A 21,699-nucleotide genomic window follows, 5' to 3' on the forward strand; every position below is an offset into this window, starting at 1 on the left:
CCCGGCGCTTGGGATGCCGGCTGTCAAAATACCAAGCAGTGTTGGGATTCCAGGCGCTGGGATCCTGACCGCATCCCGTATGGATTGCCAATTTAGCATAACAGGAGCTATTCCCAAAATATGGTATCTTAATAATATGAATACTGGACGGGTGGTCTTCTGTTTGCCGGCGGTCGGGCTCCCGGCGCTCAGTATACCGGCGCCGGGAGCCCGACAATTATTTTCCCTCGTGGGGGTCCACGACCCCCATAGAGGGAGAATAAAATAGTGTGGCGCGCGTAGCGCGCCACCGTGCCCGTAGCGTGGCGAGCGCAGCGAGCCCGCAAGGGGCTCATTTGCGCTCGCCAAGCTGTCGGTAAGCCGGCGGTCGGGCTCCCGGCGCCGGGATGCTGGTCGCCGGGAGCCCGACCGCCGGCCAGCCGTAGTGAACCCATACTGGACCAAGAGATTCCATTTATCTCTGTTACCTTGTTGCTAGACTGCTCCCAGTTCTGTGTTCCAGCCGGCAGGACCTCATTGCTATCACCTTGAAACTAGACGGTAAGGGTAACTGCAGATTAGAAGTTGTTCAGATGTCAGCGCTGTGAGTTACTGTACGGTGCCGAACTGTTTCCTTCAAACAAGCAGGAGGTGACGATCAGGAGGAGTGAAGGGGAATGGCCTTTATCCCTCAGAGTAGCGAGGTACTGTGTCACTCTTGGGACCAGATTCAATTAAGAACGTGCTCTCGTTACTCGCGCAGTGTGTCTCCGTAGGATCTTACTGGTACTAAACATTGCACCTCATCTGGCTGATTACTCTGGCAGCTAAATGTATCGTGTTTGGCTTGTTGTGGGCAAGGGATTGACAAGGCCACATTATTACAGATCCACATACACCTGTCCTCAAATTGCGCCAAATAGCCCCATTTGGCACACCATGTAAAATGCGACTAAGCTGCGGCATGTACCTTCTTCCTTCAATAAATTATTTCATTTGCATCTTGTTGGCACTGCTGTTAAGCACAAGGGGGGTAATTCAGAGTTGATCGCAGCAGCAAATTTGTTAGCAGTTGGGCAAAACCATGGGGATAATTCCAAGTCGCAGCAGGAAATTTTTTAGCAGTTGGGCAAAACCATGTGCACTGCAGGGGGGGCAGATATAAAATGTGCAGAGAGAGAGATAGATTTGGGTGTGGTGAGTTCAATCTGCAATCTAAATTGCAGTGTAAAAATAAAGCAGCCAGTATTTACCCTGCACAGAAACAAAATACCCCACCCAAATCTAACTCTCTCTTAAAATGAGCGTCAGATGGTCAAAAAAAAAAAAATCTTGTTAATAAAATGTATAATGAACCGTGTAACCTGTAAAAAATTAGTGGTTAGTAAAATGTTTACAGCTCCTTTAAGCAAAAGATTAGTGAGTGGTTAAATGATGTTCCCAATTACATAGTCCGTTTTGCCCTTGCTGTCCCTACCTCTAAGAGGATCTGTTGGCGAGTCCGGTGAGCAGTCCAGGGCTTGTTGGTGTATTCAGCTCCCGCTGCACGTGGTGCAGACGCCGCGTCCAGCGGCCGCAGGCTCCGGATGATGACATCACTTCGGCAGGCGGCAAACGGGTGCAATAGCACTGAAGGATGTTGGCGCTTCCACTCCTGTAGTCTCCAACGCGTTACGTGCGCCTAGCGCACTTAATCATGGATGACTAGATCACTGAAAAGATTGCATATTTATACATAAAACTTTGAAAAAACGTAATTGTCCAGACCGGAAGTCCTGGCCGGAAATATTAAAAACGGTGGTAACCATGTGGTAAAAGGAAGATTTATTTCTCCACTGTGCTCCATTTTAAAATGTTTGGTATATAAATAGTCCAAAATTTAAATAAAGGTGCCACGTTCATATAAAAATATATGTATAAAAATATATTTAAAGTTATTAAGATAAATAAGCATTGAACTCAAAATCTATATTTAGTCCTTGCGGTTCGAATGTTCTTAATTCGTATATCCATCGACTCTCACGTTGTTTCAAATCACTGCAGGTGGGCAGATGTAACATGTGCAGAGAGAGTTAGATTTGGGTGGGTTATATTGTTTCTGTGCAGGGTAAATACTGACTGCTTTATTTTTACACTGCAATTTAGATTTCAGTTTCAATACACCCCACCCAAATCTAACTCTCTCTGCACATGTTACATCTGCCCCACCTGCAGTGCACATGGTTTTGCCCAACTGCTAACAAATTTGCTGCTGCGATCAACTCTGAATTAGGCCCAAGGTGCACACATTCAGTCGTGGATTTGCGTGCTGTGACAATGTGAAAACGGATTGGAGACCGATATGACTGAGCCGCACCATGCGTCCCGCTACACAGCATCGTGGGAGTGTACTCTGCAGAAAAGTACAAATCCGAAGTCCCCAGTACAGTTCAGTCCTGTTTGTGCGTGGCTGCGATGTGATACAGATGCTATGCAGTGCAGAACAGATGCTCAATTGCAAAAATCCCAAACTAGCTATCCATAGGGGATGTAGTTATGTGACCACCGGTCACTTTACCGACAGTTACATCCCGCCCCCTCTAAATCCTGACAGTCGGCATGCCGGCTAGCAGGAACTATTCCCACTCATGGGACTAAAACTTGTGGCGAGCGCAGCTCACCACCGTGCCCGCAGCGTCGGCATTCTGCTGCCAGGATCCCGTGGCCGGTAAGACATACCCAACTCATCCATAGCACCAGTTGTCTTGCTCCATATGTCGCATGAATGCTAGGTGTATGAAGACACCTGTATATTTGGTTTCTACTTCCTGCTCACCTGGGAAATCCTTGTTTCTGAAATGGGCAGGGATACAACATCCTGTAGCCAATCGGATAATTGGCATGTTAAAAGCAGCACTGAGTATTTCAGCAAGTGTGCTGATCCTGTTGGAAAGCGTGAACTATGGGCGGGAGGGGGCGGCACGGCGGCGTTCGGCCTCCGTTTTCAGGGCGCGGTCCTGGCCGGACCGCGCGGGGGGGGGGGCGGGCCGCAGCGACTGCGTGATGTCACACGCAGCCGATGCGACCCTGGCAGCGACAGGTAACTCCCGGCCAACCGCAGAAGCTGCGCTGGCTGGGAGTTACTCTACAAGTACAAAAGCATTGCCGCTTTTGTACTTGTGCGCTGGGCGTCCCCCCGCATGTCTGTGTCAGTGATCGTAGCTGTGAATTTAGCACAGCTATGATCAGGTCGGAATGACCCCCGTTATCTCTTTCTCCAAGGTTTGGTACATCTCCCCCTATTAGAAATGAAGGATATACATCCACTTTGCGGCAGCTTTTATCAATGTCGCCCATACCACCGATGCAGGTTTCTGACCTGCGCTGACACTTCTGACTGCTCATGTCATCACAAATGGCTAAAGCACCCAGATGTGATAAATCTGCTTACAGAAGGGAGCCACCATTCTGAGTGACCACTCGTGGTAACGCTATTGAGACGTATATATCCTGTCTGGATCTATGGCTGATCCACAGACTTTTCCTGTAAAGTAGCTGTTTATATCTACTACTTTATTTTCCATTTACGTGCACTCTAACTGAGGCGTAATTATATATCACAGCGGTGGAACAGATTGAAATGAGATGAGAAGGTAGCAAATTGGAAAGCGTAGGAAAAGCAACCACTGGGAAAAAGATGAGACAAGACAGAATGCAGAAGCAAGCAGCACAAAGGGAAGAACAATGATACGCACTACACATAGGAGAGAATAAACTGAAATGTTTTTTTCCTCCCTTACCCAGCACTACTTTTATTCAGCAAATGAAGCTTTATAAAGGACATGAAGCCCGTCAATATGAGACTCTTATACCATGGGTACTATTGGGCTGATCAGCAGTTTTGATAATAATCATAATTGCATTTTGTGATGCAGTTTATTTCTATAAAGAGAAAGCACTCCCTGCAAATCACATACAGGCCTGGGTGGAGGTGTTTTCTTCCCCTGGGACTGCCAGTCCGCCTGCAACAGCAGAGAGGGCGCTTCCCTTGGAAAGCCACTCCCCTGCTATAACGTCAGCCCAATCTGGCTTCTATTGGCTGCAGCTAAGCCCTGCCTCTCGGTGACAGATCTAAGCCCCGCCTCCCTGTGATATCAGTCATTAGTCACCAGATCAGGTAGAAGAAGGTTGCAGACCGCACCGGCCAGACAGGTAATGAGCCGCCGCTGGATCTAGATACTTGTAAGGCAGAGGATCTCACCTACTGCAAAATGCAGACTACTCAGAAGCCGTGTTGGGGCATTTGCATATAGCGATATGTCGGCTCTCCTCCAGATGAAATGGGCACCAAGGTACTGATGTGCCCTTTCTTACTGTTGCTTCAGTCCCCTCCCTGTGCGCCAGGTGCTTCACAACATGGCTGCACTAAGCGCCTTTCTCGCTGAAACTGTGCGTCATGTTCATATAAATAAAACTGGGAATGGCAGTAATACATGGCTACTTGCACTGATCAATTTAAAGTCGAAGACTGGCGCCTCTGGCACACTGTCAGTGGTGTTTCGCTGCGTCTGCGATGCGACCAGGATGCAACTATTAAGAGGACACCACACCTCTCGTAGCGCCTCAGCCGTGCCTGCCTATTCAAGCCATGTGGCAATGGCATACAGACTCCTCTGTATTCTGGGGAAGGGGGAGGGGGGGTTTGGAGTGCGCGGAGGGTATGTTCTTATGGTCACTTTATAAAGCACTAGTCCTAAATGGCATTTTACAAAAGGTGCCAGATTTCCTTTAACATCAGCGTGAGGTCAGAGTGCTAGAAATTGATGAGAGAGAGGTTTTGTTAATAAGTATTTATTTTATAGACTACTGGGACACAATGTGGAGTTGGATAAATCAGTAATAGAGGGAACCACTGACATGTCAATGAAAGGTGAGGAGATAATTATGGGAAATTACAATAAGCCTAATGCAGATTAGAGTGTGCTAATTGTAAAATCAGTCAGGAGTACTGACATTCTGGTTCCATGCATTGGGAATCTCTATAGTGATTAGGGGATGAACATCAAGGAGCCAATCCTAGGTTTAGTTCTCACAGGTACAGACATCGGAACATATTTACTAACCACTTAGTGCTAATAACGAGTAGCGCATACAGATGTATTCTCATATATCTAGCATCAATACGCCAGGCAGCGCGAGATGCCTGGTGCGAACAGGGGGTGTGGCCTAATCACAGGAGGCGTGGACAGGGCCGGTTCAAGGGCGCTCTGCGCCCCGGGCAGGAAAGGGGCGTGGCCTAATACAGGGGGCGTGGTCAGTTACGCCCCCTGTACATTGCTAGCGCCGCTTGAATGCTGAGCGGTGCGCGATGACGTCATCGCGCACCGCACAGCAAAAGGTCCTCTCCATGAAGGGAAACTAGACGCTATGCGTCTAGTTACCTTCGTGGAGAGGACCTTTGCTGTGCGGTGCGCGATGACGTCATCGCGCACCGCTCAGCAAAGTTACTCTCCACGAAGGGAAACTAGACGCATAGCGTCTTGTTCCCTTCACAGGAGGCGGACGGGGACGGCAGCGGGCAGGGGAGGCGGACGGGGGACACAGCGGGCAGCAGTGGCGGATCTTGCCACGGTGCGGCGCCCTCCGGATGGCGCTAGCGCCCTCCGGATGGCGCCAGCGCCCTCCGGAAGGCGGCTCCCTGGGCAAAAGTCCTGCTTGCCAGTGGCAAGATCCGCTACTGGGCGTGGTCATGCATCCTTAGAAAAAAAAAACAGAATAAATCTCCTATATAATAGCCCTGTGATTCTGTGCCTGGGTTTCTAACACTGGGCGTGGCTAGGAGCTCTCATTGGGTTAGTGGCAGGTCTATCACACCCAGCCCACAGCTGATTGGCCGAGAAATGCCCTCCCACACAGGTTACATCCAATGGGAGGCTCTGCCCTGTGGCTGCTGTGTTTTCACAGAGCAGGATTAGCACTGGGACTGATGGAGCTGCAGCTCCAGCCCCACATTCCAAAATAGTCCCACTGCATCTGCAGCAACATACCCTCCAACACTTTACACATAAACATTGATACACATTCGAAAAAGGGGCGTGGTCACGGGTACAGGCGCGTGGCCACGCCCCTTTTCCTATACTTTCAATTGAAGCTTGGAGAGTCATTAATCGGTACAGACCATAAAAAAAGGGACTGTACCTGCCAAAAAGGTGCAGCTGGAGGGTATGCCACTGCATCTGCAGCAAGTCTCTGCGCTGTACATAGGGGAAAAAACATCCTTTCACTGCAGCGTCCTATGGGAGTCATTCCAAGTTGATCGCTAGCTGCATTCGTTCGCTGTGCAGCGATCAGGCAAAAACTCGGCACTTCTGTGCATGCGTATGCAGCGCAATGCGCACGTGTGGCGTACTATTACAACGAGCGATATAGTTTTACACAGGGTCTAGCGATTATGCTTTTCAGTCGCATAGGCAGCCGCACAGTGATTGACAGGAAGAGGGCGTTTCTGGGTGTCAACTGACCATTTTCAGGGAGTGTTCGGAAAAACGCAGGCGTGGCTGCCCGAACGCAGGGCGTGTTTATGAACTGAATGGTCTGAAATGATCGCAAGTGCCGAGTAAGTCTGAAGCTGCTCTGAAAATGCACAAACATTTTTTGTACCCGCTCTCCTATCCCTTCGTTCCCACTTCTGCTAAGCTAAAATACACTCCCACTGGGCGGCGGCATAGCATTTGCACGGCTGCTAAAAACTGCTAGCGAGCGATCAACTCTGAATGACCACCAATGTCTTGCTGCCAGTCCACCTGCCCCCTCCGGCATCAACAATCCCCACTCCCTAGCCGCGCCGCAGGTGGAACAAAAGCTGCTGCGGCCACCGGCATAGATGTGTATGAAAGCGGTGCAGCGGAAGACTTTCATAGGCCTCCCTGCGCCGCATACTCTCTGAGCCCTGGAGCCTGTTCTGCGTGTGATGTCACAGAAGTGCCTCCCCGCCACAGCCACGCCCAGATCTCCAGAGGCTCTGACTCCGCAACACAGCACCTGGGCTGCCGGCCTGGAAGCCCCGAGATGGTTAATGTAGCGGATAGAGTGGGTGATATCGCGGAGGGTAATGTATGGACGCTGAATTAATGTAAAAGGTGACAGTGCTATGCAGTGCAGTGGGTGTGCAGTCAGGGCCGTTGCTAGAGTGTTCGCCGGCCCCCTGCAAACTATAAATTTGCACCCTCGCATACTTTACAAACGCACAGCGCACATAATGACCCCTGTAGTAGAGACACTTACACATGTAATGCCCCCTGTACCAGAGACACTTACACATGTTATGCCCCCCCTGTACCAGTGACGCTTACACATGTCACGCCCTCCTGTACCAGTGACGCTTACACAAGTAACACCCCCTAGAGCAGTGAGGCTTACACCCGTAATGCCCTCCTGTACCAGTGACGCTTACACATGTCACGCCCCCCCCTGTACCAGTGACGCTTACACAAGTAACACCCCCTGTAGCAGTGACAATTACACACGTAAGGCCCCCTGTAGCAGTGACGCTTACACACGTAACGCCCCCCTGTACCAGTGACGCTTACACACATAACGCCTCCTGTACCAGTGACGCTTACACACGTAATGCCCCCTCTCCCAGTACCATTTACACACATAATGCCCTCTGTACCAGTGCCGCTTACACACGTAACGCCCCCTGTACCAGTGACACTTACACACGTAACGCCCCCTGTACCAGTGACGCTTACACACGTAATGCCCCCTGTACCAGTGCCGCTTACACACATAACGCCCCCTGTACCAGTGACGCTTACACAAGTAACACCCCCTGTACCAGTGACGCTTACACACGTAATGCCCCCTCTCCCAGGACCGTTTACACACATAACCCCCTCTGTACCAGTACCGCTTACACACGTAATGCCCCCTGTGCCAGTGCCGCTTACACACGTAACGCCCCCTGTACCAGTGACGCTCACACACGTAACGCCCCCTGTACCAGTGCCGCTTACACACGTAATGCCCCCTGTGCCAGTGCCACTTACACACATAATGCCCCTTGTAGCAGTGCCGCTTACACACGTAACGCCCCCTGTACCAGTGCCGCTTACACACGTAACGCCCCCTGTACCAGTGACGCTCACACACGTAACGCCCCCTGTACCAGTGACGCTTACACACATAACGCCCCCTGTACCAGTGCCGCTTACACACGTAACGCCCCCTGTATCAGTAACACACACATTATGCAACAGTCACACACACACACACAACACATATATACAAACACACACACATACATACTGTACATACATTACACACATACACAGTCACACATATATACAGTATACACAGACACTGTATATACACACACATACTCACTCTCTTTCCAGACACTTATCTAATGAAGTCTGGCTGCCAAAGCTGTAGCAGCTCTTCCTCCTGCTGCAGCATTGTCCAGTGTAGCTCCGCCCCTTACTCCCATCTAGCCCCGCCCACTTTGGCTCCCTCCCGGCCACTGAATGTCACACAGGGGAGGGGAGGGGGAGAGAGGAGGCTTTGTGCTGCCGGCGCCGCTGCATGTGTGACAGCAGCCGGCAGCAGCAGCAGCAGGGATAGCAGCAGCAGCTCAGCACAGGGATGCAGAGCAGGGAGAACGCCTCTCCTTCCTGCCGCCTCCCTGCACTGCATCCCTTTGCTGAGCGGCTAGCGCCGGACCTGTGTGCAGTGTCACTGACACTGACACTGCACAGCACTCTCACCTTTTACATTGATTCAGCCAGTGACTCAGTTCTGACAGCCAGTCACTATTGTTAGCACCAGTCTCCCAACGCGCCATATTACAGAGAAGTAGATGCACTAAATAAACTACAGCTCCCAGCAGCCCTTAGCACCGAAGCATTCCGCCCCTTAGGGCTGCTGGGAGCTGTAGTTTATTGCGTACATCTTCTTCCCTGTAATGCAGCATATTGAGACATCGGCGCAAACAATAGTGACTGGCTGCTGTGCGAGTCTCCGGGAGAGCCACTGCCAAAGGGAGGACAGCAGCTTAGCTGCTGACAAGAGGAGAAGCAGGATAAGCATTACCCGCCCCTCCCCCACTCAAAGTACCTCCGGGCCCCATCCGCGGCACCCCCACACACCCCCTCCAGCGCCGCGATAGCTCTGGATCCCCTCCCCCACCCGAAGCGACCCCGTACCTCCCATCGCACCACCGCATCCACACCTCCCCCACCTGGGGCAACCCCGCAACTGCTCCTCCCCCACCTGCAGCAGCTCCGGACCTCCACCCGCGGCACCCACGCACCCTCCCCGACCTGCGGCACCACCACAACTGCCCCTCCCGTGGCACCCCAGGATCCCATCCGCCTCTTCCCCGCACCCCCTACTCCCTCAACCACGTTGCAAGGGGCTTCCACCCCTTAACTATTGCACGCCCTTTGTCCGTGCAATATATAACCACTCACACAATTAGGATTGGATGTAATACTCCATATAATAAAAATATTGCACGCCACAAGGGTGTGCAAGGGTTAAGGGGGCGTAGCCCCTTACGACGGTGTGAAGAGCGCCCGTAGGGCGCGATGAATCACCTAGTTGTATTATAAACACCTCCCTGGCAACACAGCTGCCAGGTAAGGGGGGGAGGGGTGTGTGGAACCCACGGCCCTCACTGGGCCCCTCAATCAGACCTGGGCCCGGATAATTGGTACTCCCCCCTCACCTCCACTGGTTGCGATTGAGCCGCCAATAAACGGCATCTTTTTTTATTTGCCGTAAATGCATCTTAGTCGCAATGCTCACCAGAGACTGTGCTGATTAATATGATATGCAACACTTGTATATCTGTGTGTGACTCACTGAGTCACTGGGGGTAATTCAGACCTGAACGCTCGCTAGCTGTCTTTTTGCTGACTGCGTTTACATTGTCGCCGCCCACCGAGGAGTGTATATTAGCTCTGCAAGTGTGCAATCGCATATGCAGCCGAGCGGTACAACTAAACTTTGTGTAGTTTCTGAGTTGCCCAGAACTTACTCAGCCGCTGCGATCACTCCAGCCTGTCCGGTCCTGGAATTGACGTCAGACACCCGCCCTGCAAACGCTTGGACACGCCTGCGTTTTTCCAACCACTCCCAGAAAACGGTCAGTAGCCACCCACAAATGCCTTCTTCCTGTCAATCTCCTTGCGAACAGCTGTGCGAATGGATTCTTCACAAAACCCATCGCACAGCAGCGATCCGCTTTGACCCGTGCGACGCGCCTGTGCATTTCGGTGCATACGCAGTTCTCACCTGATTGCAGCGCTGCAAAAAATGCTAGCATGCGATCAGGTCTGAATGACCCCCTGTATACGGAGCACAGCGGAACTTGGCTTGGAAAAAAGCTGCGGCCACTGCATTGTAGCTCTTTGTATACGGATTCAGGGGGACATTTACTAAGCAGTGATAAGAGCGGGGAAGTGAGCCAGTGGAGAAGTTGCCTTATCAACCAATCAGCAGCTCTGTATCACTTTATAGTATGCAAATTATAGATGTTACTTGAGTGCTGATTGGTTGCCAGGGGCAACTTCTCAACTGGCTCACTTCTCCGCTCTTATCACTGCTTAGTAAATGTCCCCCTCAGATACTCGGTCACACACAGAAATTCAATCAATCTGCACAGTCTCCTGGTTTGTCTGAGCCCCACCACATTGCGACTAAGAGACGCATTTTCAGCAAATCAGACGCACAATGCTAGCAGAGTCTCTCTGGACCTGGCGCACAGAGAGGGGCTGTTTGGCGCAACTGCAGCAATGCTGTATGAAGGCACATCTGTATGGCGGTGGAATTTGACCTAAAAGTCACTTTGCGTGGGTTGGTTTTGCCGTGCGAGGAGACATAAGCCAACTAATGGTATTCTCAGAGAATGTTAATTATTGTGAAAGAAAAAAAAAAAGACTGCACAAATACAAAAATTAACCATCAGCAACACTGGCCGAAGGTGCAGTTGCGCAGAGGCTCCCTACATTGGCCTTTTGGAGAGGGGTAAGGTACTCTTACCGCTGCTGAACAGTATTGCGGCGGAGCAGAACATCACTCATCAGCCCGATTTATATTTTAAAAAATATTGAGGGTAAACTAGAATTTTTCATGGCTGTGATAAGACACTACCACCCAGCTTAGTAAATAGACCCTATAATATAAAATGTGTCTATAGGAAAGAACATGGAGTCTAGCGTCCATGGCGCAGTTTGGTTACATATTACAGTCAGCAGTGGAGCAGAATAACATTGACCAAAACAAAGGTTTTAGATTTTTGAAAAGGGCATTTTAGTGTACTGAGAAATGATTTATGTGCCTCTGACAGGGTGGGAACTGCCACGAAATTGGCTAAGAAGACTGGATATAGTAGTATAGGCAGACCCAGTCAGAGGAGAAATCCCATACCGCTAGTCTAAGGAGACACAGCGTGCTAGGAGGCAAACAGAAAGTAAGGTCAGCATTCTTTATATATAAACATTAGCAAAATAAAAAATGGCTTATTTATCAAAGTTATACAGCCCTAACTAAATAAACGAGCATTAAAAAAAAAGTTTAAAAAAAGAGACGCGATCACAGGGTCTGGTTCTGGCATGGACGCAGTTCATACCAAAATATGCAAAAGCATTAGGGGGCGTATTAATCAAATAGGTGCCTTATGCGTGCTTGTAGGAACTGATGCTGCATCCGAGTATGTAGTATTGGACCCCTTGCGCGAACATTGGCCAGCTGGGTAACCAAGGACGCAACCACTGGCCTAGCCACTCACAAAAAATGGGGGCAACTCCCCCATTTTTCGGGAAAGCAGCCAAGCTCCGCCCACTTCCCACCCCCAAATGGTGGCAGCCTGCCAATCAGGCTGCGGCTTGAGGGGACTGTGTGCAAGGGCACGGGACCCGTTCTGCACATGCAAAGGACCGGTTGTCCACATGCGCAGCCGCCCCACTATTGGAGATATACGTAGACCATCAGACCCACAGCGCCATTAACCAGACTTTTTTTTTAAATATCGTGTAGTTCCAGTTGATTGGTACCACCACACAAAAAGGGAGCAAGAACTATGCTAACTATAGGTAACACCAATAGTACACACATTAACAATTTCTAGTGTTGACTAACTGCACATCACATGATCCAAGACGACACGGAATTGCAGTTAAGATTTTATATTAAACAAAGCTAGTGGATGACTTCGACTCATTAACTAAAAAAGCTCCTTGGAAAAAATACCATAATATAGCCAGGTCTGTAGAGAGCTGGGTCAGGCCCAGGTAATTTTTTTGGTGTGTGACCTAATCACGGGAGGCATGGCCGCGTCCCCTTAGAAATAAACGATAGAAAACATTCGCTGAACTAGGGGGGTGCCGTGAGCCCTTTAGTGAAGGGAAAATCCAGGGGGTAGGAGGGAGATCAGTGTGATCACACCCCTACAGGCAGAGGGCATTGCTGCTGTTCAGTGTAGGGCTGCATGTCCTGTGCTGAGGGAGAGAGGCTGCTGCTGAATTGAAAGGAGTAGGGGGCAGGAAGCTACATCGGACCATCAAGCCTTCTCAGTGCATAACCATATTACGCAGGACTTTACAGAGAATATTTCAGCGTTAGTCCCTGTCCCATTGGATCTGTCAGCCTAAATGACCGACCACACACACACACACACACACACTTTCACACGGAGGTATAATGGGTGGCACGCCCCCCCAAAAAAATGCAGGTGCACACTCTAAGCATTAAGAATAGGTATGGCCATTGACCATCAATGATTAAAAATCATCCATGGTTCATGGTCGATGGTAACTCCTTTTACCAACGAAGGGGAGAACCAGAGCCACCAAATGTTATTTTTTCTCCCCCAAGGTGTCAGACACTGAGCCTAGCTCCGCCCCGATGCTCCCATGAAGCCCCACCCCCAGGCTCTGATTGGCCCGCAGACCATTGAACAGTAAAATGGGTGATCATAGGGGGGTGAAATCATCAATGGTTCCCTTCCAGATGGTTTCACACCATCAAGATTAATAATCAATTGTACAATAGATGGTTAACTCATCGATTCCATCCCTAACTCAGAATCCCGATAATCAGAACAATTAAAATAAACTCTGCAATATTACAAGGAGTACCGTTGAGGTTCTTAGTACATGTCTGGCCAAAAATGCATGCCCACCTACCACGTCACAGTGAACCTCATCAGGTGGGGCCCAAAGAGCCCTAATAGTGACGCGTTATAAAAATGTATACAGGACTTGCTATAAAAGTGCCCATTGTAATTTGTTTATGGCAAATACAAGGACCTATACTAATTAAAATCACCCAAAGGCAGGTGTGAGGGTGGGCATTTGCTAGTCCAGATAGAAGGAGTCTCCACCTTCAAGTTTACATACTGTATATAGGGCCCAATTTATGTTTGTATATACTGCAATTGCACAGTTGCAGGGAAGCGGCTATGCAATTCCATCTAATTAAAATTCTACTGCAGCGGCAGGCGTCCGAATGCTGCATCTAAAGATCATCGGTCACAATTCACGATGGATACAGGCACCGGCTAGCCTGCATAAGCTGCTTACTAAGGCTGGCCGTTGACGCAGGCTCTGGACCCTGGAGAACGGTGTCGGGTGCCGCCCCCCCCCCCCCCCTCCCAATCGCTGCAGCATGTCGACATCACAAGATTACAAATATTAATCCGGCCAATACACGATTACAGAATAAGAGGGGAAGGGGGGGGGGTTCTGGACTACACACCCTAATTTCAAACATACTGTAATAAGTGGTGCTACCATTGAACCTCTTTAGGTTAGTCCTATCTAACATTCCTAATGCTGACACATTGTAGGTGGGCTCAGGCATGCATTGCTGCTAAAATACAACAACAAAAAGCTGCGCTTAGAGAGATGAATTGTCTGAAAAACAGTATAAAATTTATTAAACTTAAAATCCGTCCATTGGACAATTCAATTAAAATACACTGTAATGAATAACCTTCAATCACCTTTTCAACATCACATAGGCTTATTTTGTGAACCAAAAAGACCCTGTATGCTTGAAACCAATTTTATCCTGGGGCTATAGCATAGTCCCTGGGCTGGAGGATTAGGTCCCAACGCTGGAGGTTCTGCAATTCCAATGTTTTAGCATAAAGTCAAGGAAAGTCCTCACCAGTATTGCGTTTTGGTTGACAAGAAAGTCCAGTCCTTAGTTGTTGGATATGGTTCAAGTCTAGCAGATTCTGGGGTCCGCGGTGGTTCAGGATTGCAGTGATGATTGTGATGAGGTGATGAAGGGGCTCACACCTGACGCGTTTCACAGCTCCTGCTGTTTTATCAAAGGACCTTTGATAAAACAGCAGGAGCTGTGAAACGCGTCAGGTGTGAGCCCCTTCATCACCTCATCACAATCATCACTGCAATCCTGAACCACCGCGGACCCCAGAATCTGCTAGACTTGAACCATATCCAACAACTAAGGACTGGACTTTCTTGTCAACCAAAACGCAATACTGGTGAGGACTTTCCTTGACTTTATGCTAAAACATTGGAATTGCAGAACCTCCAGCGTTGGGACCTAATCCTCCAGCCCAGGGACTATGCTATAGCCCCAGGATAAAATTGGTTTCAAGCATACAGGGTCTTTTTGGTTCACAAAATAAGCCTATGTGATGTTGAAAAGGTGATTGAAGGTTATTCATTACAGTGTATTTTAATTGAATTGTCCAATGGACGGATTTTAAGTTTAATAAATTTGATACTGTTTTTCAGACAATTCATCTCTCTAAGCGCAGCCTTTTGTTGTTGTATTTTAGTTTTGTTTTTATATAGGTTTAACTACCCTATACAGGCAGCTGCTGCACTTTTCAAATTGGAAAACACTTAAAGCGCCCTTTCCAACCTAGGTTGGTTTGTCTCATCATTATGCATTGCTGCTAACAAGGGAAGAATATATTTGTAGGAAGGGTGATTCTGTACATTTCTCTCAGTAAGTGTGGCGTGAACTCACACTATAAATTAATTCAATGGCATAATCATATTGCAATTGTAAAAACTTAGAAAATATTAAAGAAGAAAAAAAAAGACCAAAACATCTCCCACCCCCTCTCCCCACACACCCCAAAAAAAAAAAAAAAAAAAATTCCCGGAAAGCACACCTTGGAAAGGGCAGAATAGATGGACATTTTACTGTCACATTCTGCTTCTACGTCTGTGTGCGTGTCATTGAGTCCATCTAGGTAAGCGCAATAGAGCAGACACATCACTTCATGCCCCATAAAGTTTACATCCTATTTTTGGTGCCTGTGAAACGAGGAGATGATGTCAATTGGCCAATGTCACAAAGGACAGGAGTACTGTACTCTATTTGCAGAACATGCCTTATGCATCAAATATCCCATGGGAGGAGAAGATTATAGTTAGTCACTGCTGTGAGTACAGAGAATAGTAGGGATCCTGTAGTAAAACAATTCTTGGAGCATTCGTCCGTCTTTGATTTAAAGATGTTTTCACCGTCAGACAAATGTCTTTTGTAGCTTTCCGTCAGCTGTTTTTAAAACACAAATTGCTGGATCTTTCGGACTTCCTCCGGTTTCTATTCCCTATTTGGAGTACAGTCCCGTGATCGCTTTGCACAGGATTGTGGGATATACCTTTGCCGCATGCAGCCAAGGCATGTGTGTTCACTGTCTGCAGCAGACAAAGGTGGTCATTCCGAGTTGTTCGCTAGCTGCATTCGTTCGCTGTGCAGCGATGAGGCAAAAAAATGGCACTCCTGCGCATGCGTATGCGGCGCAATGCGCACGTGCGGCGTACTATTACAACGAACGATGTCGTTTTACACAGGGTCTAGCGATGATGCTTTTCAGTCGCACTGCTGACCACAGAGTGATTGACAGGAAGAGGGCGTTTCTGGGTGTCAACTGACCGTTTTCAGGGAGTGTTCGGAAAAACGCAGGTGTGCCAGAAAAAATGCAGGCGTAGCTGGGCGAACGCAGGGCGTGTTTGTGACGTCAAAACAGGAACTGAATGGTCTGAAGTGATCGCAAGCGCTGAGTAGGTCTGAAGCTACTCTGAAACTGTACAACATTTTTTTGTAGCTTCTCTGCGATCCTTTCGTTCGCACTTCTGCTAAGCTAAAATACACTCCCAGTGGGCGGCGGCATAGCGTTTGCACGGATGCTAAAAATAGCTAGCGAGCGAACAACTCGGAGTGACCCCCAAAATTACATATTTCTGCAAAAAATGCCCATTGCTCATCGTGAAGCGGTTACACTTCCTAGTGCGTTGCAGCCCACGTCTATATTTGCATTCTATCAATGTTGAGGGGGCTGTTATTTCAGATGGAGCATTAGCAGGAGAAGCAACTTATGATGGGTGGTACCGCATGGTAGATAGACAGTAAATACACAGTGGATAGGTTGCCACCAGATGGTCAACAGTGTGAGATGGTCGACATGTTAAAAGGGTTGACACATGGGCCAATATTTTACTAAGAATTCGAGTTTGTCCGATTTGTGTTTTTTTTTCTAAGTCCCAATCCGGGAATTCACTAAGCACCAATCTCGGCAGTGTTTGGACTATTCGTAATGGTTTGATTTGCAAAGTTCCAAAATACGAATGCATAGACCATCGGTCAAACGCGCCTGTTATTTCATACAATACGGCCATTCACTATTCATTCGTATTTGGGTGTTAGTCTCTGAGTGCTCAAGTGCGGGTCTGTTTTTTTTCGAATCGCTAAAAAAAGCAGCAAAAAAATAGACCTGCTTTTTCCAGTCGAGTTTGGATAACCATGCACGGATCAGTGAGATCTGTGCATGGTTATCTATGGGAAAGGGTCTGTTTAGTTTAAAAACAGAAAAAAAAATTGCGTGGGGTCCCCCGTCCTAAGCATAACCAGCCTCGGGCTCTTTGAGCCGATCCTGGTTGAAAAAATATGGGGGGGGAAATGACAGGGGTTCCCCCATATTTCTTCAACCAGCACCGGGCTCTGCGCTTGGTCCTGGTTCCAAAAATACGGGGGACAAAAAGCGTAGGGGTCCCCCATATTTTTGAAACCAGCACCGGGCTCCACTAGCCAGGTACATAATGCCACAGCCGGGGGACACTTTTATACTGGTCCCTGAGGCCCTGGCATTACATACCCAACTAGTCACCCCTGGCCGGGGTACCCTGGAGGAGTGGGAACCCCTTAAATCAAGGGGTCCCCCCCCTCCAGCCACCCAAGGGCCAGGGGTGAAGCCCGAGGCTGTCCCCCCCATCCAAGGGCGGCGGATGGGGGGATGATAGCCTTTTGAAAAAATGTGAATATTGTTTTTAGTAGCAGTACTACAAGTCCCAGCAAGCCTCCCCCGCAAGCTGGTACTTGGAGAACCACAAGTACCAGCATGCGGTGGAAAACCGGGCCTGCTGGTACCTGTAGTACTACTACTAAAAAAATACCCCCAAAAAAACAGGACGCACACACCGTGAAAGTATAAGTTTATTACATACATGCACACCTCCATACATACATACATACTTACCTATGTTCCCACGAGGCTCGGTCCTCTTCTCCATGTAGAATCCTTGGGTTACCTGTGAATAAAATTATACTCACATAATCCAGGGAATCTTGTATTCTTTGTATAATCCACGTACTTGGCAAAACAAAAAAACGGAAACCCGACCACGCACTGAAAGGGGCCCCATGTTTACACATAGGACCCCTTTCCCCGACTGCCAGGACCCCCCTGACTCCTGTCAAAGAGGGTCCCTTCTGCCAATCAGGGAGTGCCACATCGTGGCACCCTCCTGATTGGCTGTGTGCTCCTGTAGTGTCTGTCAGGCAGCACACGGCAGTGATACAATGTAGCGCCTATGCGCTCCATTGTAGCCAATGGTGGGAACTTTGCGTTCAGCGGTTGACCGAAAGTAACCTCACCGCTGACCGCAAAGTTCCCACCATTGGCTACAATGGAGCGCATAGACACTACAGGAGCACACAGCCAATCAGGAGAGTGCCACGACGTGGCGCTCCCTGATTGGCAGAAGGGACCCTCTTTGACAGGAGTCAGGGGGGGTCCTGGCAGTCGGGGAAAGGGGTCCCATGTGTAAACATGGGACCCCTTTCAGTGCGTGGTCGGGTTTCCGTTTTTTTGTTTTGCCAAGTACGTGGATTATTACAAAAGGACACGACACACAGGATTTAGGTGAGTATAATTTTATTTTCAGGTACCCTGGAATCGCCGCCGAGACGTGGGCCGAGTCGGCATGTGAACATAGGTAAGTATGTGTGTGTCGGAATGTATGTAATAAAGTTGTACTTTCAAGGTGTGTGTGTCCTGTTTTTATTTGGGTATTTTTTTTGCAGAAGAACTATAGGTACCAGCGGGCCTGTTTCACCCCCGCATGCTGGTACTTGTGGTTCTCCAAGTACCAGCTTGCGGGGGAGGCTTGCAGGGACTTGTAGTTCTTGTGCAAAAAACAATATTCTTTTATTTTACACTTGGCTATCAGCCCCCCATCCGCAGCCCATTGATGGGGGGGGACAGCCTCGGGCTTCACCCCTGGCCCTTGGGTGGCTGGAGGGGGGGACCCCTTGATTTAAGGGGTCCTCACTCCTCCAGGGTACCCCGGCCAGTGGTGACTAGTTAGTGATTTAATGCCGGGGCCGCAGGGACCTATATAAAAGTGTCCCCCGGCTGTGGCATTATCTCTCTGACTAGTGGAGCCCGGTGCTGGTTCAAAAAAACGGGGGACCCCTACGCTTTTTGTCCCCCGTATTTTTTGCACCAGGACCAGGCGCAGAGCCCGGTGCTGATTGATCAAATATGGGGGAACCCCTGTCAATTTTTTCCCCATATTTTTTCTACCAGGACCGGCTCAAAGAGCCCGAGGCTGGTTATGCTTAGGAGGGGGGACCCCACGCAATTTTTTCCAGATTCTTAAACACTTTAAAAACCTTTTTAAGGTACACAATGAAGCCCTGCACGGATCTCACAGATCCGGCCGGGATTCCTTGTGTTTTGTCAGGCAATGTTTTACTTATCACTCCCGTAAAACAATGCCTGATATTACGAATCACATCGACATCGGAAAAAACGATTGTGCAAAACTCGGCAGCTTAGTGAATGATCGTATCAGGATTCAAAAAGTTGCAGTAAAATGCACCCGATACCATTCGAGTGCAAACACCCTTCAAAACGGGCAAAACACGAATCTTTGTAAATATACCCCATGGTGTTTCATGATGTTTCATGATTGTTAGGGTTAGGCACTTGGGGGAGAGTTAGGGTTAGACTGCTGGAGGGGATGGTTAGGGTTAGGCAGGATTAGGGTTAACATGTCCCCTCCATTTCCTGCTAACATCCCCTTATTATGCTACTACATCCGGAATATAAACTTTAGGAAGTGACATAGGGGGTAATTCTGAGTTGATCGCAGCAGCAATTTTGTTAGCAGTTGGGCAAAACCATGTGCACTGCAGGAGGGGCAGATGTAACATGTGCAGAGAGAGTTAGATTTGGGTGAGGTGTATTCAAACTGAAATCTAAATTGCAGTGTAAAAATAAAGCAGCCAGTATTTACCCTGCACAGAAACAAAATAACCCACCAAAATCTAACTCTCTCTGCACATGTTACATCTGCCCCACCTGCAGTGCACATGGTTTTGCCCAATTGCTGTCAAACTTGCTGCTGCGATCAACTCAGAATTACCCCCATAGTCAATAGAATTCCCCTACTGTAGAATGAAACATGGCAGCTGCTGCTACTGACCTTTTGGGGCGAGTATGAAACTAACCAGCTGCTTCCTGTAAATACATTTGACCCCCTATAAAGTTGGGTATAATATATATATATATATATATATAGAAGCAAAACGGCCGGCACTCCCCCTGCTGCTGCAGAAACTGCTCCGGTGCCCTCCATAAGATGTAGACATCCAAATTGTAGAAGAAAAAATCTGGCGGCACTCAGGAGACTGTATTAACCAATTTAAGTGTTTATTGGAGCAACATCCAACAATTGTTTCGGGCCTCCGCCCGTCGTCAGGGATGCAAACCACATACAAAACATACATTTTATACCCCAGTGAAGACCTCCCCCACACATGTGCAATACAGACATTAATCATCTCACCTGCAGGTCCACTCACCGTGACGAACGCCAAACTGTTAGCCGCCGCCACGAGCCGTTCCGCTCATCAGCTGCTGCCGCACAGTAGATGACGTCATCCAGGAGCGCCCGCAGGGAGACGGAGATCCAGCATAAGAATCGGTTACCTAGGTAACCAAAACAACAAAGCATATTTAAACAGACATTAGTGTAATCCAACAATACCAAAATACAAACAAATCTAAAAAACATATAGTGAAAACATGAATAATGATTCATAATAAAAACAAACAAACAAACTACGGGACGCAATACTATAAATTTTCCCATAGATAAAGAATTAGTCAATGTGGCATATGAATAAATATATAAGATCATGTTAATCACGGCATCAGTTGGGTGCTAAATCAATCATTTAATAGTCTAAATAATTCATAATAAATACAGAAATCTGTTTTATATGCATTAAAAGTTTATAGAAAGCTATGCAGCCCATGTTGTTCATTTAGGCCTTTAGGGGCCAATGTATCTAATCTAAAAATCCAACGGCACTCCAATTGGAGTAGCTTTTTGCCCCTATCTCCACCCCTAATTGATGCCGGAACATGATCTATAAGCCTACTCCTAATACTCGCAATACTATGCGATTGTTGCGCACAATGGCGGGCCATGGGCTGATCACTAGATCCTGATTCCAAAGCTGCCCTAATGGCCGACCGATGGTTAGCCATCCTCTCTTTGAATTGGCATTCTGTCTTGCCCACGTAATACATTCCACATGGGCAAGACAGCACATAGATTACAAATCTTGACGTGCAGGTGAGGGGGAAATTAATAGTATATTTTTTACCTGATCTTGGGTGTGAGATATAATCACCCACTAACATAGAGCGACAGGTGACACAACCAATGCATCTGAAGCATCCAGGTTTACGTGATAAAAAATGCTGTTTAGGCTTAGCCTTCACAAGCTCTGTTACATCAACTTTTACAAGCAAGTCCTTCAGATTTTTACCTCTAGAATATGCAGGCATTATTCTAGTATTGAGTAGACCTGGAAGGTCCTTATCAGTATTAATGATGGGCCAGAACTTTTTGATTTCCCTTTTTGTGTTATTACTTGCTTCAGTAAATCTATTGACCCAGGGAATTTTTTGTACCCCATTATCTATCTCAATCTTACTCTTTAAAGATGTTTCTCTAGGAATCTCAAGGACCCTTTGTTTGGTGGCCAATAACCTCTTATAATCATAACCCCTTTGTTCAAACTTTGATACCATATCATCCAATGCTCCATCAATCTTAGAGGGATCACTTGTGATGCGACGCACCCTGAGCATCTGGGAGTATGGTAAACCATATTTTAATGAAGGGGGGTGGAAACTGTCTGATTTAAGGATGGTGTTGCGATCTGTGTCTTTAACATATAATGATGTAAATAACTGATTGTCAGCATGCGTAATGCAGACATCCAAGAAATTTACAGTTGACAAACTCATATCATACGTGAATTTCACAACACTAGAAGAGGCATTGTGAGCATCAAGAAGATTCCTCAAACATTCCATTGGTCCACCCCATATGATTAACAAATCATCTATGAACCTAACGTACATAATGATGTAATGACTGAAAGGAT

At 48.1% G+C, this 21,699-nt stretch overlaps 1 protein-coding gene and 1 long non-coding RNA gene across 7 annotated transcripts in view; one reads left to right on the plus strand and one right to left on the minus strand.

The window, feature by feature from the left end:
* The window catches only part of LOC135050191 (uncharacterized), a 69,630-nt gene extending 67,903 nt beyond the window's left edge, over positions 1-1,727 (minus strand). Inside the window, exon 1 of one of the 2 annotated variants that reach the window (XR_010241568.1) lies at positions 1,457-1,726. This is a non-coding gene — a long non-coding RNA (uncharacterized LOC135050191). Of the gene's footprint in view, positions 1-1,456 lie in introns of both variants that reach the window. The other variant, XR_010241567.1, reaches the window with a different exon arrangement.
* The window catches only part of GRIK1 (glutamate ionotropic receptor kainate type subunit 1), a 630,706-nt gene that overhangs the window by 13,424 nt on the left and 595,583 nt on the right, over positions 1-21,699 (plus strand). The gene's annotated exons all lie outside the window — the stretch shown is intronic.

The sequence above is a fragment of the Pseudophryne corroboree genome, chromosome 2, assembly GCF_028390025.1.
Source record: "Pseudophryne corroboree isolate aPseCor3 chromosome 2, aPseCor3.hap2, whole genome shotgun sequence".
In the NCBI taxonomy this organism is placed as follows: domain Eukaryota; kingdom Metazoa; phylum Chordata; class Amphibia; order Anura; family Myobatrachidae; genus Pseudophryne; species Pseudophryne corroboree.